Raw genomic sequence first — 22,361 nt, 5'->3', positions numbered from 1 at the left:
ACACAAGCTGCTGTCAGTCAAACCAATATGACTCACCAGCATCTCTGCTTTGTAATTCAAATATTATTACTTCGAGATTGATATTTATTCATATGTTGTCCACGCCTTATATAGTGGGTAATGTGTTGTATAATTTATAAGAATATAAAGTGTCATTAAAAATGAATAATTAGGTAAACATCCATTGTGGGGTCTTTACTCACTTGAGAGCATTTCTGCCATCATTTTATAAATGCTGCATGACCTTATTTTAGAAAAAACTACCTTTTACAGAAACACTACATATTTTGTGCAGTATATATTGATGGGGAGGCAGCATTTGCAAGTGTAAATAGCAGTTAAGTCTGCGTCACTCAAACACTGCACTCCCATTTTAGTCTTACAAAATTCAAACCATAAAACATGGCCAAAGACTCTGGCCAGGATCCCACCAGCCATTAATACTTACACATTTGCATATGTGATCCAGAATATTGTAGCAAACACCAGTTAATAACACAGTGCAGTAGCACATTAAAGCTACTATACAGCACCCTATATGGCCAGTGTGGAAATATATGCATATGTGGTATCTCATAGTGGTTAACACATTATATATACACAGGTATGGGATCCGTTATCCAGAAACCCATTAACTGGAAAGCTCCAAATTAAGGAAAGGCCGTCTCCCATAGACTCAATTTTATCCAAATAATCCAAATTTTTAAACATTTGTACCTTCTACTTGATCCAAACTAAGATATAATTAATCCTTATTGGAAGCAAAACCAGCCTATTGGGTTTATTTTATGTTTACATGATTGTTTAGTAGACTTAAGGAATGAAGATCCAAATTACAGAAAGATCCATTATCTGGAAAACCCAAGGTCCTGAGCATTCTGGATAATAGGTCCCATATCTGTACTTTAATGGATTAACTAAAAAATGATTTTGAGGAAATATAAAGCAAGCAAATGACCACAATCAGACTACAGTATGGCACATGCTGCAAATCCATCAGGAGTGAGGTTAGTACCTTTCCTTAGACAACAAATCATTGGCAACAAAACAAAATGTCATAATTTAAACACTAATATTTTTTCAAAGTCAATGGAAAAAATGGGGTTTGCCAACCATTACCTGTACCGCTGTGTTTGGCTGGTGTTTTGTAGCATAGCATAGCTTTTTGTAGGGTGTGATAGGCTCTTTTATTTCCTGTTTCCACATAAACTGCTCAACACAGTTTGGTGACTCATGACTAGAAATCCCATCTGATCCTAACTGTATAAAATATGCCTATGTGTCATTCATGGATGGACTGGTTTGCCAGTTTTGAGTCATCAGTCTATTATATGTGGGCCAAAGCTATAGCCTCCCCTATATGTGATTAGGGCTCTGTCAGATGCCAGTTGAAAAGGCTAAAAATTCCCAACAGCCCAAGGCTTCAATGGGCTCTTTTTGTAGTCCTCATTTGAGCAGTCTACATAGGTCTCTCATGTTATCTGGTAGAGTCGAAACAGCTCTGATTTCCCCTCCACTAACTTTCAGGTTCTGAGAAAGTGACACACTAATGGGCACATTTATCAAAGGTCGAATTTCGAGTTCATGTGAGTTTTTTAATCTCCCATAAACTCCCATGAACTCAAAATTCAAAACAATTGAAATGTATAAATAAAAAAAAAAAAAGCTAATTTTCAAAATAGGATAGAATAGGATCGACCTGAAAACTCGAATCAAATTTAATTTTTCTCTGAAAAAAACTATAATGTCAGGAAGGCTGCAAACAATTCCAAATTGATCCCAGGACGTCCTCCATTGACTAAAACAGCAATTTCGGTGGCAAATATTTATATTCGAGTTCTTAAAGGCCAGTGTATGATAAATCTTGAAAATCTAATTTGAATTCTTAAAAAAAACTCTAATCGAATTTTAACAATTGCCTACTTGAATTTGACAGTTTTGGCCATAAAAAAATCAAAATTTTGAATTCAAAATTCAGTGCTCAGTGTTCCATTTCAGAAAATTTTTCTGCCACCGAGGCAATTTTGTGGGGCTGACGTGATAGGAATCATAAATAACTGCCAGTGCATAATTCTAATGTCATTGTGGCCATGTGTCAGAGATGCACCTCATGCACTGAAATTTAATTTGAAATACTTGTCACTTCCTGTGCTCCGTGTTGACATCGGCACATGATTCTGAAGGCACAAGCAGGTCAGATTTGAAACTGAGTGCCACCCTGAGGTGACTGAGCTGATTGCAGCCCTCCTTGCCCAGTTTTCTTGTGTCAGAGCATTGCTAGTGTACTAGAAGAACCAATTTAAAAATTGGAATTTTGGTTCTTGAAGTTACCAGAAGTGACATTTTGCCTTCTCTATTAACCTCCTGAGGCAAGTTTCTGCCATGGCCTTGGGCACAAGTAAGCAGATTCTATTGACACAGGCCACAGTGGGAACCCTGTAGCTAACAAGTTTCCTAGTGTGAATAGGTATACTTGCGCACAATTGAGAGCAGGAGGCAGGCAGGACTGTGGAAGTGCAAGGAGAGTCTTTGAACAGAAGTACCTTTAATGAATGGCACCAATTCATGCAAAAACTGTGTCCATCTTTGCACGATCGCAACTATGGTTATGGAAAGTAAATAAGCCCAGATGTTTCTTCTTGTCTTTGCCTGATTTATACACACTGATTTGCAACTTTCTGCTCCCCATTGTTCAAATTTCAAAGAGTTTCCAAAAACTTCATTTATTCCCGTTGAGGCCGATTTGGGTATTTGAGTGAGGAGAGGAGGAATAATAATAACAAAAGGTTTTCTGGTGGGCCCCTGCATCCCAGTCCAAAACTGTTTTAAATTCATCCTTTTAGTTTGCCACTGCCAAGTCTCCATATCTCTTTTAATCACATTATTAAGTCAGAAGCATAGCAAACATAAGTGTATTATGACCCTGTATTTGACCCTTCCTAATCTTGATGGACATTGTTTGGGATCCTGAAAGAGTATGTAGAAGTAGAGACATCATGTAAGAAGGGTCTTCTATTGCTATCCAGAAAGGAAATAGAAGTAGTCACAAAATTCCCTGGAAATTGATTTCTCCATGCAAACATACAATGTTCCAGTGTTTCTATCGGTAAAGTAAAACTTTTCCCTGCCATTTCTCTTATAGAGGTGAGATGGTTTCCTGATCTTTATGGAGTCATATACAGTAAATACACCCAAATTGTATACATTGTTTGGTTCTGTTTAAGGATTCACACACAAACATGCACTTATGCTAACTGAAGTTCTTTTAAAAGAAAAAAAGTGCTTCAAAACAAAATAAGCTTGATTTATGTTGAGAAAAAAAATCTGAATGACAGCTTCATAGTGCCTTGTCAGGGCTAGTAGTAACAACCACAAGTTCTCTTTACCAATAAACCCTTCACTGAAAAATATGTTAGAAATCACGTGACTAACCTTTTTGTCTGCTTTTTGAAAGAAATTAGTTCAGCTGAAATCCTACATTTGCCAATTCGCTTTTCATTACATTTAAAAATACATCCTTTTGCTGCTGAGATAAGATAAAATGGTTGATAAGTTGATGGACTTTTTCTTTTTTCAAACCACTTATTTTAAAACCATTAGTTGGGGTGCAATGAGGCTGTGACCACAAAATACATGTGGACAATACAAGAGGTCCTCTGCACTCAACCCATTATGAATATATTTAAGACAGAGACATTTTGTGCATACTGCTACTGAAAAATGCCTATATAATGCTAATAAAAGGGCAGCCGAGTTTAGGAGTTTTACTTTGAAAGCAGCAAGTAAGTTGCAGGTAAAACTTAGTTCCTTTGTAAAATGTATAATGAAGCAATAGAATTCTTAATGAATCAGATGAAAATTGAGCATAGGACTGGCCAGATAGGGGATGACTTTGACGTAGTTGGCCAGCTTAAATATATTGCAATAAATTGACAAACAATCCCTGTTTTGTAAGGGTAAGGCATTTTTCAGTAGCAGTATGCACAAAATGTCTCTGTCTTAAATATATTGATAATGGGTTGAGTGCAGAGGACCCCTTGTCTTGTCTATATATATTTTGTGGTCACAGCCTCATTGCACCCTAACTAATGGTTTTAAAATTAGTGGTGAGCACATCTTTTCCTTGTTTGTTATATATATCTATATCTATATATATATCTATCTATATCTATATATATATCTATCTATATCTATCTATCTATCTATCTATCTATCTATCTATCTATATATATATATATATATATATATATATATACACATATATAGATATATATATATATAGATATTGATATAAACATTTACTGGCATCATCTTGCCTATTAACTAGGGATGCACCAAATCCACTAATTTGGCTGAACCCCCGAATCCTTCTCGAAAGATTCGGCTGAATACCGAACAGAATCCGGATCCTACTTTACATATGCAAATTAGGGGTGGGAAAGGGAAAACATTTTACTTCCTTGTTTTGTGACAAAAAGTCACGTGATTTCCCTCCCTGCACTTAATTTGCATATCCCCCCTCATAAGCAGCTGTACAAAACATGAGGGGACATTTACTATGACCCAGACAGAAGTGCAAGAGAACGAATATGCACAAAAAGCACTCCCCTTAGTGCTTATTCAAAGAGAATTCCTATCTGGATTCTATAGGACAAGCAGTGAGGACAAGGCCTCATTGCAAAAATTGCATTCACCTTTGCACAACCACAACTCCGGTTATGGAAGGTAAATGAGCCTAGATGCATCTACTGCCGCTCCCTTACTTGTGTGTCTAAATAAACACATGCAGCACTGTATTCATGGGGTGCACACAGTTCTCTGTGACCTGTTGAAGTGGCATTTCTTCTAACTACAGGGCAAGGAGTAATGTGCATAAAAAGGGCCCAATTTTAGCCCCGCAAGTAGAAAATAACCACTATGGTGTCCTGTTATTATTGCTGATTTTCAGTTGTGTCTGTTTAGTAAGGCTTAGTGAACAGTGTAAATGTCAATTTACTGGATGACTGAGAATAATGTCTCAGTGGTGTTCTATATATTTCCTTTATGTTCTGTCCTTCATTTTATATTATCAAGGCAGTGTGAATCTTGGGACATATACAAATACGCGTGAGAATCAGGGACACTGAAAGGAAGTGGGGTCACTGGGTTAGCTCTCTCTCTAAAGACTAGGAAAGTTATTTAGTAGCTTATTGCTAACAGCTCAGTCCTTGGCAAGAACTCATTGTCAGTTAACAAGAAATCCTTTCTCACTAATCATAAAAATAGAACACCAGATCAACTACAACTGTGCTTGCGAACAATGCTACCAATTTCAGTGATGCATTGTGGAATGGGCCTGGGAGCCAATGCAATGGGGCTATTGTAAATATAGAAAATGTTTTTTTTTTTAATTTAGCATTTTTACTTCAGTCATAATGATACTTGATACACTTTCTCTTTATACACATTTCTGCCCGAGAAGTAATTTTAGAATGACATGAAAATTTCAGTAATAATGGTAGTTATAAATAATTGGTAATGAGTAATGGTTAGCATTGCTGCCTTGCATGGCTGAGTAATGGTTAGCACTGCTGCATTGAGGTGCTGGGTTACTGGGTTTGATTACAGCCAAGGTACCAGTAGTTTGTATGTTCTCCCCATGCATGCGTGGGTTTTCTCCATGTACTTCAGGGTATCTTTTAACATAGGGTGAAGTGGTAAGTGACAGTTAGGGGCGACACCTATATGCCTACCCCCCACACCACTAAAATGCAAGTGCCCTGGGTGCTGTCAAATAATAAAAACAGATGGATGGGTCAGGGTCTGTCTTAACCTTCCTTGGGTTTCTATACACTGGTTTCAGAAATGATTTATTGAAGTGCTGGTACACTTCTCAATGGTCAGTTACTTCACATATTCAAAGTGCATGTTCAGATGATACACTACATGAACAAGTAGTGGCAGCAGGTTATTTACACAAATGCATTACTAAGGGATCCTCTCTGATTCTTTGTTAGTCAGCTTTCTCAATTGAGTCGCCTTGCCTGGCTTTGGTGCACAATCCCCATTGAAGGTGAATCTCATAGCTGGTCTCACCTTCCAAGGATCTCTCTATCCCTGAGCCTAACCACTTGAATCCCTAACCTGGCAGCCTCATCACTGCAGGCTGCTAACCCTTCACTAAACTCAGATGCATTTCAGGGGCTGCTGCCGCCTGAGGACACATCCCTGATGCCAACCCCCCTCTTCTAACTTGTAGCGTTAGAGCAGGTCAAGGAGGGGCCGCATTGCTAGTGCAGTGAGCACTAGAATAGTCAAATTTATGTTTTAAAAAATAGGAAAACCTTTACATGTATGTATACAGTATATATGTAGCACTATAGTAAATTGACACCACTGTAGTCAATTCTAGCTACTTTCATGTGGTGTAGAACCACAAATGAGACCCTCTTTAATAGCCCTCGCAGTGGGGTGGAGGCAGGGTGTAGTTTAACTGTAACTGTGTGCCAATGCAGAAGAATTGGGCGCCATATGCTTAACCAAGAACAGTATTTATTTAACATAGCACAGATCGACAATGGAGCTTAGAACACAGATAGCATAAAGGTAGCATATACTCACAGTACCAATATAGGCTAAATCCCTGCAGGCCAGGGACACATCTGCAGAGAGTTAGGCAGCTTATGAAGAGGTATTGCCCAGTTTTCAGGATCTCTTTAAGTGGCATCTAGAGGAATTCCTATCATCCCTAATCTCAACACTTTGTCCCTACTCTGGGTCAGTAATACCCTGGGATCTTAATCCCTCTAATATCCTCGTCAGAGCCTTGAGCTGCTCAACTAAATAACCCCTTTATCAGTCCTAGAGTGATCTATAAAAGAATATGCTATCACTTTACTAGGGCCACTGCTCCTAGGATTCACTACCCATTCCTTTCCAGCCTGCTTGGTTGGGCTAAAGTAACGAACCCAGACTGCATGGTTCCCAAGACCTTTATACTCTGACACAGTGCCATCTAGCGTACACTGTGAGAACTACAGGGGTTACATAAGCACAAGGTCCCCATTAGGACCCATATAGGCGTCCATATTACAGGGATGTGCCTGTCAATAATATGTGAGGGTGTCTAAATATATATTTATATATATATATATATATATATATATATATATATATATATATATATATATATATATATATATATATATATATATATACAATGTTCAAGAGTATAGTTTACCTTTAAGATACAATGCTAATGATCTTACTGCAACTATTTTCCAGAGGAACACAGAGGCAGGAGAGAGTATGCTGCATACTCAGAGGCACCTGCTTTAAAATGTAGGTCAGCGCTGTCTGAATTCTTTTACCTAAAATTTTATTCACATCATGGCCCATTTCTTGTCAAAATTCCACATCTTCACAGCTCTCAAATCCCTTCTGAATATTTATATGGAACCTCCTTTCTTCTTATCAGAATGGGTGCCCTCTTCTCAACTGGAAGGGCCTACTGGTAAATAAAGCATTAGAGAGGTTATTGTACGATCCCCTTATATAATTATATATAGTTATCATATCCCCCCTTAAGCATGAACAGCCCCAACTTGGCCAGTCTTTCTTCCTAGCTGAGATTTTCCATATCTTTTACCGGCTTCTCTGGACCCTCCCTAATTCATTAATATCCTGTTTGAGCTCTGGAGACCAAAACTGTATGGCATATTCTAGATGAGGCCTTAACAGTGTTCTGTACAGTGGAAGAATCCTCCTCCCTCAAATCTATACCCCTTTTAATACAACTCAAGACCTTATTTGCCCTTGATTCTGCTGACTGGCATTGCTTGCTACAGCCAATTTTTTTTATCTACAAGGACTCCAATGTCTTTTTTTTAATTACTTATATTAGAGACTCCAAGGTCTTTTTCCATTATGGATTTGCTTAGTGCAGTCCCATTAAGGGTATAAGTGGCTTGGAAATTTTTACATACCAGGTGCACAACTTTACATTTATCAACATTGAATCTCATCTGCTTCTTAGCCGCCCAGATTGCCAGTTTGTCAAGATCCTGCTGCAAGGATGCCACATCCTGGACGGAAATTAATTGGGCTGCATAGTTTTGTATTATCTGCAAACACTTGCAGTACTTACAATACCTTCCCCTAAACAATTAATGAACAAGTTAAATAAAAGTGGGCCTGATACAGAGTCCGAGGGACCCTACTAAGGACCTTACTCGAAAGTAGAGAATGTACCATTAACAACAACCCTCTGTACCCTCTGTAACCTCTGTACCCGATCTTGTAGCCAGTTTTCTATCCATGTGCAAACAACTTCAAGGCCAACAGCTCTTAGTTAAGAAAGCAGTCGTTTGTGGGGCCCTGTATCACTCTTTGGCAAAATCCTAATACAATAGAACCTGCATTTTACATCCCCTAATTTTAAGTTTTCCTTATTTTACATTGTTGTTTTGTGGTCCCACCTATATATTATGCATAATACATTTCCGCGATTTTACATTTTCCTGGATTTGACAGCATTTTTTTCTGGTCCCCTGAAAAACGTAAAATGGGGGTTCTACTGTAGATCACATCCACTGGTGCCCCACTATTTTATAGGGTTGGAAGTGACTAGAAAGTTTATCTTAAGTTTTGCTGTCATAGACCTCTTCAGGGCAAGCCAGGACCTTAGGGCTATGGCTGACGAGTTTGGATGACCACGATAAATCCGCATGATGACTAATCTCAAAATGCATTCCTGCTGGTGATCATATAAATTGCCAGTGGGAAAACACACTTGTTGCATCATCCTTCTTAAGTAGCCTGAAAGGACTAATTAAAGATGTTTTTTTTGATTTACATGTTCACTGGTGGGAAAGCATTTCTGGAAGATTAGTCGCCCACAGTTGTACAGATTTATAGGGGTGACTAATCTCCCCATCAGATATAACCTTTAAGATTAATGTCAGATTAGGAGTTTTTGATGGCAACTGTTGATAGTAAACAACATTCAAAATGTCTCTACTTCTAATATAAATCTTTGTGAAAGTCTGTGCCTGAAGCAAACATAGTTCTTATAGGCAGATCTCCACAAAGAAATGCTCAAAGTGATGTCTATAGCAGCCTGGGCTTTTGGACCAGTTTTATTTGTGTTTGCAATTTAGATAATGCTACTTGTCCCAGTCAGTTCCCATTTGATGTTTTGGATTCTTGTGAAGTATCACCATTTACTTTCTATAAAAGGCTCTGCCAGGGCTTGAACCCTTGAAACATCCACTCCATCCTGCTATGTTCCAGATACTATTTTCTTCACCATCTCCATCTTTATCCTGCCTGACCTTGATTCTTCACCCACGACACCCAGTTCTTGATCCTATTCCTTCTTCATTCCTTTTTGCTTCCTGTGAGCACAATCAGTCCTTGCCTGAAGGACTTATCCTCCAAACAATCCCTTACAGGCTAATATCATGTGATGGGTTAATGCTGGAATTAATGCTTAAAATTTCAAGCATAGTGTAGAAAAAGTAAAGGTTCCCAAGTGGATATTGGCCAAACAGTGTTTTACTTACCCGTGTGTCCTTGCAATCACCCAGAGAACACTGCATCAATTTATATAACCCATATAATCAAACAACTAGCACTATATGGAAGCTCTCATGCATGTTCTTATGGCAACTTTTTTCATAATTTTCTATGGAAATACTTCTTAAGTGTCTTCATTGCTAAGGCAGCATTTGCAGGCAACGTTAGCCTGACAAGCACCGGTACAGTTTTGTAGGGGGAAGTTTTGAAAACTTTGCTACCACGTTAAGTAGCATGGAACAGTGAAAAATACTATGTGTATAATTGCCCTAAAGATTATGATAATAAAAATTTGTATTATCTATACAAATTATATCTATGCATTCTAGGCTGGGTTACAACATAAATACATTTTCTATAACTAGTATGAAAGAAAATAATCAGTCCAAAAAAAAAGATAAAGGCTCATATATGAAAATAAAAACAAGTGCAAAATGCAAAACCATGTGTAATTTTTTGCACTTGCTCACTATTTAATTAAGCCATTCTTCAGGAAATTCAGAAAATCTTTTATTCATAAAACTTGGAAAAAGAACACCAGCATATATACGTTTTATTTTTAAAGCAATACAATTGCCACATAGGCTGCACATAGGATCATGATGCTTCACAGGGTAATCTAATATCAATAAATACAGCGTATCACTACAAAGTTTGAGTGATACTACCATGCTTCTTCAGGAGAAGATATCCATAGAGCTACAACATGAAGCTCCCACCATTCCCAACTATAGTCAGGTGATCCCAGCTATGGCCAATAAAAAGCAACCATGTTGGTGAGTTTTAACCTTGCAAGTATCAAGTAAGTTGCAGGTAAAACTTAGTCCCTGTGTAAAATGTATAAAGAAGAAATAGAATTCTTAATGAATCAGATGAAAATTGAGCATGGGACTGGCCAGATATGGGATACTTGACGTAGTTGGCCATCTTAAATATATTGCAATATATGGACAAACAATCCCTGTTTTGTTTAAAGGGTAAGGCATTTATTAGTAGCTGTATGCACAAAATGTCTTAAAAATATTGTTAATGGGTCAAGTGCAGAGGACCTCTTGTACTTGACCCTAACTAAGCTGCATGATTTTTTGGTGACAAAATAATCCTATTGGGATTATTTTATGTGTAAATTATTTTCAGCAGATTTAAGGTATGATAATACAAATTATGGAAATGTCCCTTATCTGGAAACACCAGGTCCCAAGCATTCCCGTATTACAGATTCTATACCTTTTTATGTGCTCAGACCACTCCCCATGTGCTTATAATATATAGGTATACAAAAAGCAGCGGTTCAATGGAGAAGTTTATATTTTTTTTTATTAAGAGAAGCAGATGAGCATTTGTCACAATGTTTAATATAATATTTTTAACGTGTCATAGGTTCTATTACACTTATTACAAATAAAAACATATTGATTATAAATGTGATTTTTTTTTTATCTGTAATTGGCGCTATGGTTTTATCATTCATGAGTTAACAGCAATGAAAGGATTTAGCAACTCAGCTGATCCTTGGGTATTCTTTTGCCCAGAAGAAATTAATAAAGTAAAGTCACTGAACACACCCTGAAGTAAAGAAAGCAGCTCTGTCCATTTATGATGCTGGAACAGTTTGGGTACTATGTTTCCTATGTTAAAACAGTACAGCCTTGTAAAGCCAGGGTGTGGATTCCTGCATAGACAGTGACCTCACCTATCCCACAACCGTCTATTGCAAAATCTATGAGCGCCACAGAAAGAAAAACATAAACTGCAGCTATGTGGAACATTGCACTTTATCCATTCAAAACGAATTAAGCAAATGGCTAGAGCTAATTTGTATTAGATTTATACAAACTCTTGATGCTAGTTTCTTTCTAGAGGTCAAAACTGGTCAGGAGTCAATAATTTTTAAACAACATCCCTCTAAGAGTGGAAGAAAAGAACATGTTTGTTTGCACTGCTGAATTTTCCAGAGATGTGAAACATTTTCATGATGTTTATGAGCAATGCTCAGAAAGAAAATTGCTGAGAACGAAGGAATGAAACCAAATTCTGGAACATGCACAACCAGATAATAGATTCAGTATTTATTCCAGTATTGCTAACAATGTGCAAGAATTTGTGTTAAAGGGGTGGTTCACCTGTAAGGTAACTTTTAAAATGTTGTAGAATGGCCAATTCTAAGCAAATTTTCAATTGGGTTTCATTGTTTATTTTTTATAGTTTTAAAATTATTTGCCTTTTAATTCTGACTCTTTGCAGCTTTCAAATGGGAGTCGCTGACCCCTTCTAAAAAACAAATCCTCTGAAAGGCTACAAATGTATTGTTATTGCTAATTTTTATTATTCATCTTTCTGATCAGGCCTCTCCTGTTCATATTCATGTCTCTTATTCAAATCAATGCATGGTTGCTAGAGTAATTTGGACCCTAGATACCAGATTAGTTAAAATGTAAATTGAAGAGCTGCTGAATAAAAAGCTAAATAACTCAAAAACCTTAAATAATAAAAAATTAAAACCAATTGCAAATTGTCTTAGAATATCACTCTCTACATCAGACTAAAAGTTATCTCAAAGGTGAACAACTCCTTTAACTTGCTATATGTCACTGGAAGTGAATTAGGAGAAAAGTTTTTTATCCTTGAATTGAATATTGTGTATACATTTTCATGTGATAAACTATATGACTTCTCTTGTCCCCAGCTTGAGGAATCAGTATATCTCAGTATTGTAAGTGTGTTTAAGCTCACTTAGTGCACTTAGATCCATGGCATGTAACACAGTATTGTTTAGTGATTTTTCTAGCACATTCTTTTCACATATGCTTTTATTGTTAATGGGTTTTAATTGAGTCTAATAAAGGTTATGTCATATATGTATGGTAAATTCTTATTGTCCCTTTGGTGTAGTTGCAATTAATTGGTTTTTATAAGGAATACTATATCATAGTAATTTTAACCATGTGTTCAACTTAGGAATGTCCCTCTTTAAAATATGTCAAATGGTCTAAGGTGTACTCCTTTATTCTGATTTACCAGTACAACAGTACATCAAATATTCAAATGTGTACTAAACCCTTTCATTGTTTGATACTACTAGCCATTTCACGTAGTATATTAAATGGAAAGCATATTGTGCAGAGAAATAACCTTGACTTGTATTATAATACATTTATTATATTTGTAGCCTTACACACAGCGACAGATGCTAGATGCTATTTAAAATCTTTGTTTATAGCCTAACATAAAGTACAAGTCTCTGCTGACAGTTCTAACTTGAGATATTGTTAGTTTTTTCCAACAGTGCACAAGCGTGAAAGGGTCACTGTTTTTCACAAGAGGCTATAGTGTGACATCATGGAGCCTGCTGCACAGTAATAAATTACCCCCAGTGCCTTGAATGTGACTTACTGTCCTTGTTATTAGTGGGTGTACTTGCAGCTTAGTAGATGGTAATACTGTATGTAATGTACAAGTGTAATAGTGTTAATAGTAGAGACTTTTCCATTTCAATGGAAAGTAAAAATATATTACTTTAAGGTGTTTTTGTCATCAGGACCAGATGGTGATCCAGGTCTAGTGCAGGTTTCCTGCTCTCTGAAAGGCAGGTAACATGGGGCAGCAGGTGAGTCAGTCTTGATGCAAGGATGGGAGGCAGTAGAGTCAATTTTGACAACAGGTGAAAAAGTTTGCTTATCTCTACTGGTAACATCAAAAGGCATGCACATAATAAGCTAATAATATGTGGTACTTTCTCACTAAGCACTTGAAGAATTCAGAGCACCCCAAACCTGCGCCTAATCTCTGTTTGAGGAAGTGGCTAACAACGAATTATATGAAAATGTTTTGAGCATGGATATTCCCTAGTGTAGAGCGTTTGTACCTCTGGCCTGGTACTGTATGTACCATTCATAAAGTATATTGTTAGAAGACAAACCTTTTGTTGGGTATTAGACCCCATTAACCTGACTGGTCTTCATTTATTAATATGATGCATATTTTTTCTCTTGCAGTAACCAATAGCAATCAATAAGCATTTGTTTTAAATGGTTTATAAGTTAGAATTACAAAAATCAGATTGGTTACTCTGTGTTACAGAAATTGTGCAGCTTTCCACTTATGTTGGCACATGAGCTCCACTGACTTCAGAAGGACGTTTCAATAACTTTAATATCTTAATGTGTTGAAATAGCATGCATTTTATGACATTCTCTAATATGAACATGGTTGGCAAGTATAACAGTTGTTTATATTTGATATTATGGCTGTATATGTTCACACCTAGGAAGTCCTGTTGGGACTTTTGTGTGCTAGGCACTCTTGAGGTTACCCTATTAATCTAAGAAAGACAGCATCAAGGATTCCACCATTCTGATGGTGATTTGTTTCATTTGAATGGTTATTTTAGATTTTATTTATCTTCAAATTTGTGTTTGTTCATTTGAGTGGAAACTGAGATACCAATCACTTTAAGGATCATATTAGTACTCTTATTTATTTGGGTTAAGTCCTATCCAATGGCCAAATTGCTAAGAATTAAATTTTGATATAAGTATCTAACCCAGAGACAAGAAAGCACCACTTCCGCTGGAAGGAATTTAAATATAAATTCTTGAAGCGGAGGTATTGTTAGATTTAAGTATTAAGTATTTAGGTATTGTCATAATGGGCATTAGGATGACTCTTAGGGGAACACATATTTCCAGAAAAATGTTGTATCCATATCTAACTTATAAACCATTTAAAACAAATGCTTATTGATTGCTATTGGTTACTGCAAGAGAAAAAATATGCATCATATTAATAAATGAAGACCAGTCAGGTTAATGGGGTCTAATACCCAACAAAAGGTTTGTCTTCTAACAATATACTTTATGAATGGTACATACAGTACCAGGCCAGAGGTACAAACGCTCTACATCTCCAAATGGTGATATGGATACAACATTTTTCTGGAAATATGTGTTCCCCTAAGAGTCATCCTAATGCCCATTATGACAATACCTAAATACTTAATACTTAAATCTAACAATACCTCCGCTTCAAGAATTTATATTTAAATTCCTTCCAGCGGAAGTGGTGCTTTCTTGTCTCTGGGTTGTAGAAAGCTGTATAAATTCAGCTTAGGAAATATGTCAAATATCTTCATCAGGGTTTGTGAGAACGGTATATGAAGCAGAGATTTTCTCAAGCTCTGCTAAATGCAGGCTGTATGAAGGAATTGTCATTCTGGGTATGTCCAGCCCTATTTGCTGTGATACAGGTCCAAGGCTATTGGGGGTGTAATAAAGTACCAACAAGGGAAAGGAAGTAGATGAGATGATAGCACCTAACATTTCTGTGTTGCCTCTGAATTTACTTAAGATCATTGAAAATCAGGGAAACTTCTAATAACTACAGCTGGTAAAAACTGGAGAGGCAGTTGATTAGTAAACATATACTATCCTTCGAAAAGTTTCCACTGGATTTAAAGCAGGAAGGGGGATTTTTCTCTTGTACAACTAATCAGTTGTATTATTAGTTATGATTTTCTAGAAATTTTGTGCAACAATGGCTCCTAAATTGTAGCTCTGCCCCCCTGGTGTGGGTCTAAAGGCTAGTTAGCGTGGAATTTGACAATTTTGCCTATTTGCTTTCTTAGATACATCTAGATAGACCAACTGACAAGGAAATAGGGTGAGGTTTAGTTTGAAACGTACAAATTGTTATGTGCTAAAGGGGTCTTGAATTGTCTAACAGCCATACATTGTTCATGAGAGCAGGCAAGTGGGCAATAGAATATGCAGGAATAATTGTATTTGAATTTGCATGACATTGGAATAAGTCCTACAGTCTGAAATGGGCAATGGCTGAAATACATATACTGTAGACAGTTTCCTTTTACATGTTTTCAATAATAGAATAGTAGTTGTGTAAAAAAACAAATGCCATTTAGGTAGCGTAAACATTGCTGTAAATGGACAGACTCTTAACAATCTGGTTGTCTGATGAAGGACTAAACTGCACTGCATAGGGATCTTGATCTAAATGATCAGATTTTAAAAGAATTAGACCCCATACATTCCTGAATTGATTGAGGACCTCACAGTAGTTAGGATGTAAGAAATGCAGCCTTAATGGACTGGATCTGTAAACCATAGTGCCGGTATCATATATTTTACATTTTCAATTGTGTTTTTTCAGTTAAGCAATGGATTACATAGATCAAAGTGCAAACTGAAAGCACTGAAAGGGTTAAAAAAAAAAAGCAACAAGAGGACAAGCAGATCTGGATAAAGCTTTTATGTAAAACACAGAAGATTTGTTAAGATCCTAGGCACAATGCAGTATATGAGTGAATAAGACAAATCAAGAAGGGAATTTTAATAGGCCCTGCTCCAACCAAATCTTAAAGGGATTTTACTTTAAGGAATATAGAGCATGGTTAAAAAGGAAATATCTCCAAGAAAACACTGGCACTCAAAGGCAGGTAACAGCAGGGTTATACCCTTGCGTATTTATTCTGCAAACGTGCTGAACTACTGAAGGCCAGGGTTGTGCGAGCGGGCTACAACACATTAAAAAGGAAATATGCCTTATTTTGATTTGGTATTATATTTACATTAGTTTATTTGTAGTATATTTACTAAATGGCATCATTTTAGCACAACCACAGTGTGTTTGTAAATGATCATTTAGAACATTTAAATTCAACTTTATCAAATGCAAACAACCTTGAAATCTTGAATGAAAAAGTTGGCATCTTGAAGCTGGAGGGTTCATGTAGAAATATATTTTTCAATTTGACTTTCAAGATTAATTTAAAATTTAGTTCATTGCAAATGATTGGTAGTTGAATAACTATATGGGCTCCCTGGCCTCCCATTCCAATGTGAAAATCATGGGTCACCTGCAATTTTGCATGAGTTGCAGGTCACCCGCAAACCTACCCCTCTTGGGCACCCTGTATAGAGGCATAGCTGTGGGGTCTGCTTCCTATATACCCCAAACAGTACAATGTAATTTCACTTGTGTGCAAGTTATTTATTTAGTCATGGTGTTGGGATTCAAGTTTTTGAATAAATACTTTTATACTTTTATAAAGCTGCTTTCCTACATCCATTAAGTGCTGGAAATGGTTTCTCTCACTTGGTCTTGTTCATATAGGGGCGCATTTACCTAGGGTCGAATATCGAGGGTTAATTAACCCTCGATATTCGACCGTCAAAGTAAAATCCTTCGAATATCGAAGTCGAAGGATTTACCGCTATTCCTACGATCGAATGATCGAAGGAATAATTGAACGATTCGAAGGATTTTAATCCATCGATCAAAGGATATTCCTTCGATCAGAAAATTGTTAGGAAGCCTATGGGGACCTTCGCCATAGGCTAACATTAGCCTTGGTAGGTTTTAGGTGGCGAACTGACTGCAGTTCATTATATTTTTTCTTTTTCTTAGCATAGCCAATTTTATTAGTAGTGTACCATATTAATTCAATACAGATAAATATAATACAAAGACAAATGTTCCTATTTTCTGTGCTGTTGACGCAGAAATAGTTTTTGTATACGACATTTTTGCTTTTTTAGCCCTCCAGAAATTGGCTTATTACAGCATATTAGTGGTATAAGCTAGTTCATACTTTAGTTAATTTCCATAAAATAGCACGTTGCCTGCTACACATTACAATGCAGATGCAATGCCTGGCTGAAAAGGCTCTAGACAGTTTTACCCGGTTGTCTCATTCATTAAGCTGCTTATTCTATTAAAAAGGAAATTCCGTCCTGTTATGCTGTTTTATCTGGAGGTTTAAAGAATCGCATGCTCTTAAATTTTAAATGCAATCAAGCCAGAGTCGTATTATCTGAGCCAGATGGAAAATATATCTCATTTATTGCTTGTGTTTATGAATTAGGAAAGCACAGTACATAACAGATTCCTTCAGCTTTATAGATTTATGTATTACCCATAAATTAGCTTGCTTTAGTTCTCTCAAAGCTCTCGCTAGAAGGACATCTAGTGGTTAGATAGGTACAGTATATACAGTGAGGAGCAAAAAAATTTGGCAATTGTAAGAATTCTATACATTTTAGTGCATGCACAGTTGTGCCTTCCACAGTGTCCCAGCCCTCACAATAAAATATAAGTGCCACTGGCTTGTTTTAAAGTGAGAACTTGGAAAGGAAGTAGGTATTGGGAACTAGCAGGATAGACAAGCCTGGTACTGGCAGTAAAATACTGTCAATAATACTAAAAAGTGGAGTTGCCATTAAATGCTGCATATATAGCACTTTTCAAGAAGATACAGAAGGATGTGTGTCATTAAAATGGCCTTCTAAAAATACATTCTTTTGAAAAGGCATGGTCAACTAAGTGTCATAGACTAGCAGCATTATTCATTAACAATAACATTATTTATCAAACTTTTTATGCTGTATATGTATATAGGAAATCTCAAAGCACTGAAAAAGAAAAGAATGTTCACAACCCTTCAAACTAAAGCATGTAAACGAAAACAATCCCTTGCAATTAAGAAATTACTTGCAAATTACTTGAAATTAAGAACTCAAAGTCATGTCATCGGTACCCTATTTAGGTCTTCATCCTGTAAATAAATATATATCAGTCCAATAAACTGTTTTGTTAGTCATTTTTGCTTGAAGTTCCTCAACCTGACTGTTTTGCCAACCAGGCTCCCCCTTCTCAACCTGTCGGAGTTTTTAATGCTAACTGACTACTATTTATTTATTTATTTTTTCCCTAAAAGGTTTCCCTTTACCCACTCTAATAAAATATATATTAAAACTTGTTATGGCACTGAAACATGGATCTCTCAGACATGCACTTGTACATACAGTTACATACACATAAGTGCATATATACAATTCCCTCCCAAAAGATTTGTTTGCATTTGCCAGCTACCACTAGTTACATGGGTAGTATTATGTCCTGGTCCAACAACACATTGCAAGCAAACATATATTTACTTTACTATTTGTTTTAACTACAGCAGACCTGTACAAGCTATCTCTTCACTGCATGATAAGTCACCAGAAGAAACTTTTGCAATAATATTACATAACCTCTTAATTTTAACACATGTGAAGATATAACCAGTCTTTCCCACTGTGCCTGGCACTGTTCTAACATTTTTTCGACAAAGCACTGGCAGCCTGTATTGGTGCTCCGCAATATTCCATTAGCTCATCTTACGGAAAAAATCAGCAGCTTGTAGTTGAATGTTATTTCATTTAGAGGGATTGCATGCAATTTTAGTACAGTTACAAGATCTATTAACCAGAATGCTTGGGACCTGGATTCCGGATAAGGGAGCTGTCTATAACGAAGACCGCCATGCCTTAAAGCTGCAGTACCCAATTCGATTGTTTTGCTATCAACATGATTTTTTCTTTTTTACAAAGTACTATTTTATTATTACAGTAAGAAAGTAGATAAGCTGTTGTTTGCTTCAATAGCAATGCATGGGAAATGAGGTTTCCACAATGCTGAGCTTTCTGGTTAAATGGTTTCCAGACAATAGATCCCTCAATACTGAAAAGGTTTATCGCAGGTGCAAGGGCTGAAGATTTTTTGCACAAACTCATGCAAGGGGAGCAAGTCCAGGGGGGTGGGGGCGGGTGAATGGCTCTGGTGCATATACTGTACCCAGGCTCAGCCAACAATACTTATGCCACTGGTTGGGCAGAGTGCAAATCAGTGCAGATGACTTGTGTTACACTGCAGTTCAAAACTAGGCAAATTAACACCTGGGCAGTTGTCCATAGCAACAAATCACATTTTTGCGTTCATTGTTTTACCTGCAGCTTGCCAAAAAAAAAAGCTAACTGGTTGCACCATCAAGGTGCAAATTTGTCTAGTCTTAATAAATACACACCAGTATAGAGTATGGTCACAGCTCAAGCTGCAGAAGCCAATAAGAGATTGCACTGGGCTTTGTCTGTTGTGCTACAAATATGTTTGTAGTGGTTGTTCCTGCTGTGGATAATAAGCTGAGTATCTGTGTGCAGAATGCTGATGATCCCTTGCATCCTACATTCTTACATAAACTTTATTTCCATGTAAGACTTTTTTAAATAGTTATGATCTGAATCTAGAGTCATCTAATGCTGAAAATACTTTCAGTGCTTGTTGGGAGCAGATATCCCCTCCTATCATTTCAATCAGCTTTAGCAATAGAGCATGATTGTAATTATTACATTGTAATTTTAGATGATGGGCGGGTCTGCCAGACTCACATTCTCCAGCTGCAGAAGGCTGTTGTGGATGCTGAAAGCTGTAATTCACAACAGCTGTAGGACTGCACATTTATAATACTGTGCTGAGGTTCTCTAAACAAAATAAGTGTATGGCTTGTGGCATACAATCTGGTGGGACTGCTGCTATAATTATTTGTGTCATGCAAATGCCCAAAATTGAACCCTTCCCATGGCAATGTATGAGCACTTCTGAGTTGCATACAACTGACATTTCTATATATATATATATATATATATATATATATATATATATATATATATATATATATATATATATATATATATATATATATATATATCCTGATTTTTCCTCCTATATGTGTCCCTTTGGACCAGGCCCGGATTTGTGGTGAGGCCACAAAGCCCAGGGCCTAGGGCAGCAAATTATTAGTGGCAGCATGCTGCCCAGCCGCTTGCTGGTGAGCACTAGGGATGCGCAGCTCCTCAGTGCTCTGGTGTGCCTGCACTCGCTAGTGTGGTGCGGCTGTGGGTGCTAGGACCAGTGGCCCGGCACTAGGACCGTGCCGCTTAGAGGTGCCCGCCGCTGAAATCTGGCCCTGCTTTTCACTGTAGTGGATGTTTAGATTGCAATATTAGTATTATGTAATGATATACTGTAGGTATACTAATTGCAGTTTGTTTAATTGTTTTCTAATATCAAGAGATATTTGGTTGCTATGGTCTATTTTATGCTAGTAACCAAGCAGTAGTATGGATGAGAGATGAGTAGGATAGCCTGAATAGAATAATAAGTAATATAAAAAAACAATATCACAAATATTGTAGCCTCACAAAGCAATAATTCTTGAAGATGGTCCAGCTCAAAAGAGTTTCCAATCTAAAGTGTTATGTAGAAGCAACAGTTTCCTTTTATAGAAAGCCGTTGTGAAAATGTGCTCCACTGGTTCAGTATCCATGCTTTGGTGCAGCCAGATATCCTTTAGAATTTATACCTTTTTCAATCTGCATGTTGCATTTCAAACTTGATTAAACTTGAAAATGTACCTGGGCGTTTCTAAAAACTTAACTGGTTTCTCAGCTAATATTATTATATAGCTAAAAAGTGGCATAATGTTTGACCACCAATAGGCAATAGAGGACATATAAGCTGTGTTTAGAAAGGCTACTTCTTTCTGGTCACTTCAGATAGGTGTATGTCATTCTGTTGAGCAAAAATGTTTTCCTTTTTATTTTTTTTAAACCTTATTAACTGCTTTTGCCGCAACTGTGATAAGTATTTAACCTTTGTGAAAATGGTGCTCTACACACCTGTTTTTAATATTTATGTTTTAGCCTTTAGCAGGAGAAGCACATTCTTTTTAGAGCAATCTGGCATATCATAAAATGAGCTATAAATGGCTAAGAGCTTTAATTTTGGAGGTAAATTGGATTGCCCTTTGCATGGCTATAGCGTGTATGACAAAATAGCAGAGTGGATAAAAGCTGGCTTGATTTCAGTGTTACAATGAAAAGAAAAGGATTTGTTCCCTTGAGTATTTTATCTTGCCTTGGGGCTCTATATTTTAAATGAATTACATGTTAACGGTCTCTTTGTAGCTATTAAAGGCTCACTACATCCATATGGTTTAAAACTACAAAGGATTAGGATGGAAAACTGTTTCCTGACATTTTGCAATTGATACTTCTATAATGTGCTGACATGTTACACTGCACTTTATAGAAAGTGTTTATAATTCAAATCAATTCTTGTGAAAGTAAAGCTTACAATGTAAGGACGGTACCACACTTGGGGGGTTATTTATCAAATTCCGAATTTATCTTAATGTTTTCTGAAAAAAAACTCTGACCAAAGCTGCACAGGTTTTTTTCGTCTTATTTATTAATACACTTTTCTGAAAATTTTGTTTGCAGGAAATAACCCCCAAAAATACAAATCGTATTTTTTTTTGGCCGAAAACCCTGAAATCTTCTGGTTATTTCACGAAACCCAGCGCACATCAAAAAATCTTTGGGACGTCCCATTGACTTGTATGCATCCTCAACAGGTCTGAGATGCCAGATTTTCAGATTCAAATTTTTGCATCCTTGGGCAGGGGCGTAACTACCGTGGGGAGCAGGGGGTGCAACTGGGCCCCCCCGGCAGATAGCGCGCGCTGCAGCAGGCTGGAGTTGACTGCAGCGCGAGAGAAAAATCACATGGACGAGGGTGGGGGCGGGCCCGGCTGAACGGCCCGCACCAGGGCCCACCCCCACCTAGTTCTGTTACTGTCCTTGGGGTATAATAAATCCCGAAAAATTTGTGTTTTTTTCCACTAAAACTTCGGATTTTATGCTAAAAAACACTAAACACTACAGTTTAGTAAATAACCTCCATGGTACCAATTAACCCACCTACATGTTTTTGGAATCAGGGAGAAACCCCACTTGGGTACAGGGAGAACATATAAACTACTTGCAGTAATGCCCATATCAGAATCATTGTCTGTATGTCAGAGCCAACCATAGACCCACCATGCTGCCCATATGATACATTTTGATGACATATACACCATGCTGCCTATAAAGACATTTAAAATGCTAGGAGACATTTTGAGGGGTAAATAA

This window comes from Xenopus laevis, chromosome 9_10L (assembly GCF_017654675.1).
Source record: "Xenopus laevis strain J_2021 chromosome 9_10L, Xenopus_laevis_v10.1, whole genome shotgun sequence".
Classification (NCBI taxonomy): domain Eukaryota; kingdom Metazoa; phylum Chordata; class Amphibia; order Anura; family Pipidae; genus Xenopus; species Xenopus laevis.
Note: the sequence above shows the minus strand (reverse complement) of the source record.